The sequence below is a fragment of the Echinops telfairi genome, unplaced genomic scaffold (genome assembly GCF_000313985.2).
Source record: "Echinops telfairi isolate 266 unplaced genomic scaffold, ASM31398v2 ScPeMD7_1;HRSCAF=3_0, whole genome shotgun sequence".
Classification (NCBI taxonomy): Eukaryota; Metazoa; Chordata; class Mammalia; order Afrosoricida; family Tenrecidae; genus Echinops; species Echinops telfairi.
This window is the reverse complement of record NW_022103896.1, coordinates 89,073,663-89,083,563: the sequence shown is the minus strand read 5'-3', so window position 1 is coordinate 89,083,563 and position 9,901 is coordinate 89,073,663. Positions and strand designations below refer to the sequence as shown.

At 38.1% G+C, this 9,901-nt stretch overlaps 1 protein-coding gene and 1 non-coding gene across 2 annotated transcripts in view; both read left to right on the top strand.

Annotated features, from left to right (window-relative positions):
- CA8 (carbonic anhydrase 8) overlaps positions 1-9,901 on the top strand; it is a 202,232-nt gene that overhangs the window by 64,329 nt on the left and 128,002 nt on the right. The gene's annotated exons all lie outside the window — the stretch shown is intronic.
- Positions 8,204-8,337, top strand: LOC115868989. Its single transcript, XR_004045919.1, has one exon. It is a non-coding gene; the product is annotated as a small nucleolar RNA SNORA9 (small nucleolar RNA).

The following is a 9,901-nucleotide window of genomic DNA, read 5'->3' as shown; positions in this document are numbered from 1 at the left end:
CCACTGAAAGCCTTATGGCACAGTTCTACTCATGACACAGACAGGGTCACCATGAGTTGATGTTGACTCCATCGCAACTTGTTTAGGTCAATCATTGATTCTTCTATTTCTTACAGCTCTCTCTCTCTCATATATTATCTCCTTATCTCATTCCTTAATCTAGTCCCTAAATAAATTAGAATTTGTGACCCTATGAAAGTGATCTTTCTGTAATGAAGAGCATTACTAGTTACCTTTTAACTTTAAGAAAATAAGTAGTTGAGTTCAGACAACATCATGAGAAACTAAGGAAGTTGAAGGTAAATGAACATATCTCTCTTTTCATAGGTAGGATTGTTTCCTGTACACACTGTCTACCGTTCTGATGTTTTCCTTCCTTTCCAACTCTACAAGAACTTCTCATATAATAATTGTCAGTTTCCCATGCTGTGTACAAACACTCACCCTGAGAATTCTCCCCTGACCTATTTTTACCCTCTGCCCTTGGGATGAGAGGTGCATGGAAGTGGTTCCGTTCAACAGCTAGTCCACGGCCTGGCTCTGTCAATGGTTAACTGTGGTCTTGGGCAAGTCATTCATCCTCGGAATCGCCATGCTTGCTTGTTAAAATGGGCACGGCGATGGGAATGATAGGCTCTGACTTCACAAAGGAGCTTTGCGCTCACAGTGAGGACTCATTGTAGATTAGCTCTTGAAAGCGCTTAGAGAGCAGAAAGAGTAATGTTGGTGCTCTTTAAGTGAACACAGATGTTCACAGTATCCCCTAGCACACACTCACTAACTTTTTTACTTATCTTTTTCAGCTTTTTATTTTATATTTTTATTTCTTCACACCTGGGTTCCTTTTTAAAAAGAATTTAGTTAATTATATTTCTTTTTTTGAAAGCAGTGAACATTAAAACTACAGATATTATGGGTGATCAATAAAATTTTTGGTGACTAATACATTATTTTGGAACTCTTATCCAATGTGGTGCTCGTGAACAAATCTAATTTGTAGATGACTCATATGTTGTGATTAGCACTAAGGCCTATCTCTTTATGTTGCCTACTTTACTTTACAGAACAGCAACAAAATGAAGTATCTTGTTAGAAGGTGCTATCGAGTCAGTTCCAAGTCACAGTGATCTTACACACAACAGAATGAAGCTGACTGCCCCTGGGCCATTCACACCATTGTCTGTGCTTCAGCCCATTGCTGTAGCTACTGTGTCACCAAGGGTCTTTCTCATTATGGTATAGAGAATGTAAATTGTAGTCATTAAATTGCAAAGGCAATACACAAAATTTCAGAGTGAAAAAAGAAAACAGAGTATTTCTTGGAACACCATGAAACCAATGCCAAAGAATCAGATTTAATTGCTTCTGATGTTACATTAAATACAAAATATTTAAAATGATGCAATTTTCCCTTACCTGATTGTTCCAGTAAACTTCCCAATATTTGATAGTGGTATTTCCTAAAGGAAGCTTCATTTTTAGGGGAGCAGAACCTTAAGAGTTTTGAGATATCCTGTTCCTGAAGGGGCAGCAATATCAAAGTAAGCAAAAGGAAATCAGCTTTCATAGAGGAAATCATTCTTTGAAAATAGATCTTCATTTTTAAAATTGCAGGCTTTTTAACTGATAATTTTAAACCCTAAAAATACTATCAATACCGTTTGCTATTAATATATTAATATGACAATGGATGAAGTTTCTTTGAAACTCTAAAACAATCCTTGTTTGTTTTTTACCTATGTGGGAAGATAGATAATTAAACTGATATAAACAATCTTCTCTGAATAATAGATTCATAATATATTATGATATATTCATATTCATAATATAATAGATTCATAATATATTGACTGAGGCATCTCGAAGTGCAGCAGAACCGAAAGTGATGTTCACTCATTCTTGCTTTGTCTGCAGATGAATGGAGTGCTACATACAATGAAGAGTTGCTCTCGAGTTCTCTGTTAAAATTGTCGTTCAGTTCCTTAATGCTCTCCGTGGGAGAAAGCTTTGACTTTCTCCCCAGTAAAGTCGTACAGTCTTGGAAACCTCCATGGGCCGTCCTCTGTCCTAATGGGTCGCTATGAGTCAGAACTGACTCCATGGCAGTGAGTTTGGGGTTTTTTGGAACGCTTTCAGTCTTATGATTCCAATGTATCACTACCCGTTTCTTGCTTTCTTGATTCTCTCCTGATCTTCCTGCTCTCCTTTCTTCTCATTTCCTGTACTCCCTCTCTTAATTCTAATGTTAAAAATAATCTTTTTCTTAATCCCCAATGTGATGGCGAGTGTTACATGTCAACTTTGCTGGATCATAATTCTCAGTGATTTGGTGGATATTATGTAATCAACCTCCATGGAATAACTCTCATTGGACCAGCCCTCTTACTCAAGTGTTCCAAATAAATCTTTTCAAAGAGAACACCTGGGGCATTGCCTGTGTTAGGCAGGGTGGACTAGAGAAACAAATCCAGTGACACTCATATATGAGGAAGAACGAGCTTAATATCAAGATGTAAATATTTATCATGAAACTATCCCAGCCCAGTCCAACTCAAGTCCATCAGTTTGATACTAGTCCATAAGTCCCGCTTTAGACTCATGCAGTCACAAGCAATGATGCAGAATGAGGACGATTACAGGCCAATTGGTGCAAAGTCATGTGGATCCACTGGTGGTGCCTGCTTCACAGGGCTCTAGTAGGTCTTAGTTTGCCTCACCAGCAGGAGAGGTTCTCAGTTCCCCCCTTAAGCGAAGAAGGTACCCACAAGGAGGTACCACCAGGCTGTGACCTGATTGACAGGCTGGACTTTTACATATACACTACACTTTTATATATCAAATTGACCTGAAATTATGAACTACCACATTTCTTGAGACAGAAACCCTATAAATCTTTAGAACCTACCCACCAAACCATTGCTGTTTCTAGACTTGTAAGAAGACTTAAGCCCCAGAGAGTCCTGGGAAGTAAAGCACGAACTGTAATCCAGAAGGAGTTGAGCTATATTCCAAAAGAAGATGATTTTTCTAATATGAATACATTCAAGCAGGAAAAGTATAGAATATGTGTGGACATGTCTTTTAAGGGTGTGGAGTATTAATGCAAAGAATAAAGTTTGTTAGTCTGCGAATATTGATATGATCCCAATAAGCACCAATCCTCCCTTCCATGCCTTACCTTGCGAGGCTGGAAAAGATTGCAGTAGTTTGTTTGGTTCATTCACAGAATCCTAGGTTACAAGGTGGCCTACACTAAACCCAGGATTGCTTTGGTCCTGTAGAAGAAGGTATTTAAAGGCGTTGGGAAATTGACATGTTAGAGTGGCTGCATCAGGTTTTATCCACAAACCCAGGGAGGGCACAGAGGACACGCTTTCCACTACAAAGGTGAGGAACTAATTTGTGAAAGGAGCCCAGCATCCGTGAAGATGTCTGTGATTGTTATTTTATGTAAGTAAGATTTGATAGTGGGAGGTCTCCTAATTGAATACAGACGTGTAACTATAATGAGGTTGATTGTACTTCTGTGGTGGTCGGGACCAAAATGTAGTAAATAATTGATGAAGAAAATGTGGGCTTAGTTACTGTAATCAACAGTGGAGTAAGAGCTGCACTTGAAATAGTCTATTCATATGGACTTAAGGCATTGGCTGTTTAGTCATGTTTCTAGGAATAAAACTTATGAGTTATTTATTAATATTTACTTGAGCTGTAATAGAAGAAGAATTATATGCAAGTTAACAGTAGTCTGACTTGAATTGATAGAATAGAATCATGGCCCTTCAGTCAATTCCCAGCTTTGAACCAGTTTACAGACTCTCAACCCCCTCAATGAAGGGGAGGCCAGGTTCCCAGCTTATTACCAAGGAATTATACTCTTAATTTTTCTCATAGCCTTTCCTAAAGGGATCTATAACTTTTCACAAGAATAACTGTTCATTGGGAGAAAGGAAATAATCAGAATTTTTGGAGATTACTGAACATTGCTTCTGAATTGACACTGATTTCAGGAGGATCAAAACATCACTGTGGCCTACCAATCAGAGTAGGAATGTATAGGGGTCAGGTTACTAATGGAATCTTCACTCATGTCTCTCTCAGAGTGGTCCCCTGGCTCCCCAAACTTCTCCTGAAGTGATTTCCCTAGTTCCAGAAAGCTTAATTGGAATAGATATATTTAGCACTGAAAGAACTCCCACATTAGATCCTTGACATGTAGAAATAAGGGCATTGTAATAGGAAAAGCCAAGTGGAAAGCTTTAGAACTACTCCTACCAGGAAAGTAGTAAACCATAGGCAACCCGGCCTTCCTGATTGGGTTGCAGATGTTAGTTGCACTATCCAGAATCTGAAGGATGCAGGGGTGGTGATTCCCACCACGTTTACATTCAACTCACTTTTTTGGATCTTGAAGAATGTCAGTGAATTATTGTAAATTTAGAGTGACCTACTCACAAAGTCTTTGATACCTATCCCTGCAGCCTTATGGTCTGGAGTTGAGAAGTGTTATTTTCTAAAAGCTGAAATACTCTTACCTGGAGACACAATAGTGATTCCCTTAAAGTTGAAATTAAGAGCGCCACCCACCCACTTTGAACTGCTCATGCCTCTGATCAATAGGCAGAAAAGGAATTACTGTCTTGGCTGGTGGGATTGATTCTGATTCTGATGGTAAATTGGATTGATTTTATGTAACAGAGGGAAAGAAGAGTATGTTTGGAATATGGGAGATATTTTAGGATGTATCTAAGTTCTACTATGCCCCTTGATTAAAGGCAGTGGAAAACTATAGCAACCTAATTCTGATACAGCTACTAATGACCTATAACCTTAGCAATGAAGGTTTGTGTCTCTCTATCTGGCTAAGAACTACAAAGAAAGTGGTTCTAGAAAATGACTTTTTCTACTCTAACATGCCCACTTTTGGAAAAGCCAAAACTTTTTCCTCTTTAAGGACTCACATTCAAGGGATAGTTTTAAATTGGGACACATTTTCTGAATCCTACTGTTTTTCAACTAACACTTAATAGGGACTGAACAGAGACTTCTGCCTGTTAAGGGAATGACAGACCTTGTGACCAGGCCTTGTAAATATTCTAACCTTGAAACTAGGCTGGCTGATTATCCTAACACAAACATGGAGCCTGAGATAAACTCATATATGCAGGAGACCAAAGGATGGAGTAAGTGAACTAATTAGAAAGCAGTGTGGTAAAGACAATTGAGGTGGGCATATCAGACCTCCCTGGCTTCTCTATAGCCATGAGGAAGGAGCCAGACATGCCTCCACACTCCATCCTTCTTAATCTTTTCTGGCAACATCCATTCCTGCATGGCACTCTCTTTCTATGTTGGGCTTAATCATTGTGGTGGCCACACAGAACTCACAGCTAATAATTATAATTAGGGAGGTTAACAGGTTCCCACAGGTCAGGTTCAGCAAAAACTAAGGGTACAGTCCTTGATCCACAGCAACACCTCATCTCTATCAGCAGCTTAGACATATTCTCTAGTCCAAGAGACTTTCTTTGCATCCATGGGTGAGGAAGTCAGCCCATCTGTCACTTGTTTCACAGTTTGAACCTCCAGCAGCTACCTATCAATGTACTGCTGAAACTGTTGTTGGATGATTTTCGGCAATATATTCCTGCATGTGATATTGATGAAATTGTTCTATAATTGGTGCTATCTTTCTTTGGAATGGTTACGAATATGGATCTCTTCCATTAGGGGGGCTAACTGTCTTCCAAATTTCCTGGCAGAGAAGTGAGTCCTCCCAGTGCTTCAACAGCTTGTTGAAATATTTCCATTGATATTCCACCAATTCCTGGAGCCTTGCTTTTGGCTAATGCTCTCACCGCAGCTTGGACTTCTTCCTTCAGCACCGTTGGTTCTTGCTCACATGCTGCCTTCTGAAATGGTGGGATGTCAACTAGCTCTTTTCATCACAGTGACTGTGTTCTTTCCATCTTCTTCTTTTTAAAAAAAAGTAAATCATTTTATTGGGGGCTTGTACAACTCTTAGCACAGTCCACACCGACATCCATTGTGTCAATCACTTTTGTACATTTCTTTCCCGCATCATTCTCAAAACATTTGCTTTCTACTTGAGCCCCTGGTATTCGCTCCTCATTTTCCCCCTCCATCCCCCCTCCCCATGAACCTTTGATAATTGATAAATTATTATTATTTTGTCATATCTTATACCGTCTGATGTCTTCTCTGCTGTCCATCTCCCACTATCGTGATTCCAATTCTACCTTACAAATCCGGCTGGACCGGAGGATGTCCACTGGTACAGATAGGAACTGGAAACACAGGGAGTCCAGGACAGATGATCCCTCAGGACCAGTGGTGAGAGTGGTGATACCGGGAGGGTTGAGGGAAGGTGAGGGAGAAAGGGGGAACAGGTTACAAGGATCTACATGCAACCTCCATCTTCTTTTAATGCTTCTTATGTTGTTCTGTATTTTGCCCATGTAATCTTCTAATATTGCAACTCGAGGATTTAATTTTTCTTGAGTCCTTTAAGTTTAAGATAGGATAAGCGTGTTCTTCCTTTTCAGTTTTCTAACTCTGTTAGAGCACATGTCATTATAATATTTTATTTTGTTTTCTTGAGCTGCCGTTTGAAATGTTCTATCCAGCTCTTTGACTTCAGCATTTCTTCCATTTATTGTAGCTACTGTATGATTGAAAGCAAGTTTCAGAGTCTCCTTTGATGTTTTCTTTCTTGTTTCTTTTATTTATTTATATGTTTATTTATATATTTTTTGTTTTTAAAAATCAGTTAATTGGGGGCTTGTACAACTCTTACCACAATCCATCCATCCATTGTGTCAAGCATATTTGTACATTTGTTGCTATCATCATTTTCTTTTTTTTGTTGTTCTTATTTCTTTTAATGACCATTTGCTCTCTTCAAGAATGATGGTCTTGATGTACTCCCACAGCTCATCATGACTTAGTGCTTAATGCATCAAATCTATTCTTGAGATGTTCTCTAAATTCAGGTGGGATAAACTCAAGATCATATTTTTGCTCTCATGGACTTGTTTTCATTTTCTGCAGCTCTAATCTGAACTTACATATGAGCAATTGATGGCCTGTTACACAGTCAGCCCTTGGCCTGATTTTAGCCATGGATAATGAACTCCACCATCTTCTCTTCCAACAAATGTAGTCAATTTGATTTCTGTGTATTCGATTTGGAGAAATCCATGTATATAGTCATCAGAAAAAAATGGTATTTGCTATGAACCAGTCATTGGTCTTGAATAAGTCTATCATCCATTCTCCAGCTTTGTTTCTATCACCAAGTTCATATTCTCCAACTACTATTCCTTCCTCTTTGTTTCCAACTTTTGCATTCCAATTGCCAATAATTATCAATTCATCTTGATAGCAAAATTGATTAATTTCCAACTGAAAACACTGGTAGGATTCTTTTATTCATCACTAGCTTTTGTGGTTGGTGCAAACATTTGATTAATAATTTTATTGATTGGGTTTACTTGAAGGTGCATAAGTATAATTCTATCACAGACAGCATTTTTACTTCAATTGATTTTGAAATGTCCTTTTTGACAATGAATACTGTGCCATCCTCTTTATGATGTCATTCCTGGCATAGTAAATTATATGATTTTCTGATTCAAAATGGCCAATATCAGTCCATTTCAGCTCACTAATGCCTAGGATAGAGATCTATATGTGATCATTTTTTAGGGCTTCCAATTTTCCTAGATTCATACTTTTCACATTCTAAGTTCTGATCATTAGCAGATTTTTGCAGCTGTTTCTTCTTATTTTGAGTCATGCTCCCTAAGCAAATGAAAATCTCAAAGGCTCTAACTCAGACAGGCTTTACTTTGTTCGTGTCACTTTGGTTGACAAGAAATCACCTCCTCCTCTGTGACATTTCAAGTGCCCTCTGACCCAAGGGTCCCATCCTCAGGCACCATCCTCAGGCATTTCAAGTGCCCTCTGACCCAAGGGTCCCATCCTCAGGGCACTGTTCATTAGGTCTTTGGTCTTATCCAGTGCTTTGAAGCTTTGCATAAGGTTTTCAGTGGCTACTTCCTCCGAAGTGGGCAGCTGATTCTTTCCTTGTTGTCTGTTCTTATTCTGTAATATCCACTGAAACCTGCTCACTTTGGGTGACCCTGCTAGCCTTTGAAATACCATTGAAATAGCTTACAGATTGCAAGTCTCCAGCAATCTGGGTTTGGAGTAACCCTATGTATTTCTACAGTGCTTGCAAGAGCAGCTTTGAAAGGGTTTGAGGCCTTGCTCTACAATATCTGCAGAGCAATGTTATAGAAATTTCAGACATGCAGGAAAAAGAAAAAAAATAGCTTACAGCATCAGAGCAACCCACATGCCGCCACAACAAACTGATAAACAAGTGGTGATTAATTTCATTAGGGTGTCTTTAAAATTGCATACTTTTTCTTCCTTTGAAAAAATAGTTTAGGTCAAGACTAATAGCAAATTACTAACAAAACTCAAGAGGACATCTGCCTATATTACTGAAGGTTTGCGACACATTTATGTAATGATGCCTAACATAGATGGCTAGTTACATGGATCAAATGTTTTAAGGCAGGCTGAGGAAAACTGAAAAATGAGCCAAGAGAGGGAAAACTGTTAAAATCAACGACTGAAGAAACTGGTCGAAGTCCAGGACTAATGGAAGACCATAAAATTAAAGTCATTAGCTACTGAAGTTGGGATCTCACATAGTTCAACATTTTCAATTTTAAGTGAACATCTTAGCTTTAGAAAGCTGATATTTTAAACAAGATTGAAATTGATGAAGCTGACTTTAGGGAATGACTTGTAACTGGGGACTAATCTTGAATTTACCAATGTGATCCAGAGAGAATCTGCTGGGTCAATTAAATTCAAGGCTGAAAGTTGACTGTTATTTAGAGGTTCAAGGGAGTAATCTTGGTAATTTTTCACCAATGAAAAAAAGGTGATCATGGGTGCTTATTAGGAATAATGGAAGCTGCATTGGGGAAGAAAAGGCCAGAAAATTTGTGCTGAGGAATTTCCTCACAATGTACCTGCTCATTCTTCCATGGCTCTCCTCCACAGACTTCATCCTACCTTGTCCACTCTACGGCCCTAAGATCGTCGCTCCTGACTCTTTTTATTCCCCATACTCAGAAAGCTATATAACAAGAACATGATGTGAGTCATTGTCAGGATGCCAAAACAGCTGCTTTGATGTATAAATTTAAAAGCAAAAATTTCTTTGGGGGAGGATTAGAGACAGGAAAAAAAACACCCTCAAATTATATAGACCTAGAGCTAACTGGAGCATAAGCAAAAACAATCATTTCATATTTTGATCATTTGTTCAATAAAAGTTTCTATAATTGTGTAGCAGTATTTTTTTTTACCATGATTGGGTATTGACTAAATGGCCATGAGTTTCACTTTTGGTTACTTTTTCACTCAATTTATTTTACAGTGTATATTATTATATTACCATATATATACACACACATATACATATATGTTCTCTCACTTATTGATATGGTTAGATTCAAAACACCAGGTCATCATACAAAAATTAGTGTTTTGCACAAATGGAGGCCCACCAATCAAGTAATAAAACAGAATGACTACATTATTATATAACTGCTGAGTTTACCCTTATATAACTGCCAAATTAAATCATACATAACTGCCAAACCACTAAGAATTATGGCCTAGCAAATCCTAACGATCATAGTCAGTGCTATTCTTGATTTGTTTCTAGTTACTTCTCAGTGCATATCATTAAAGTAAAAATTAGACAGTGTTTTTACTGTTATTGTAAATGCAACAGTGAGCTTGTTAATAAATGAGTAGTAGTTGATAGTAATGGAATACGTTATCAACATATAAG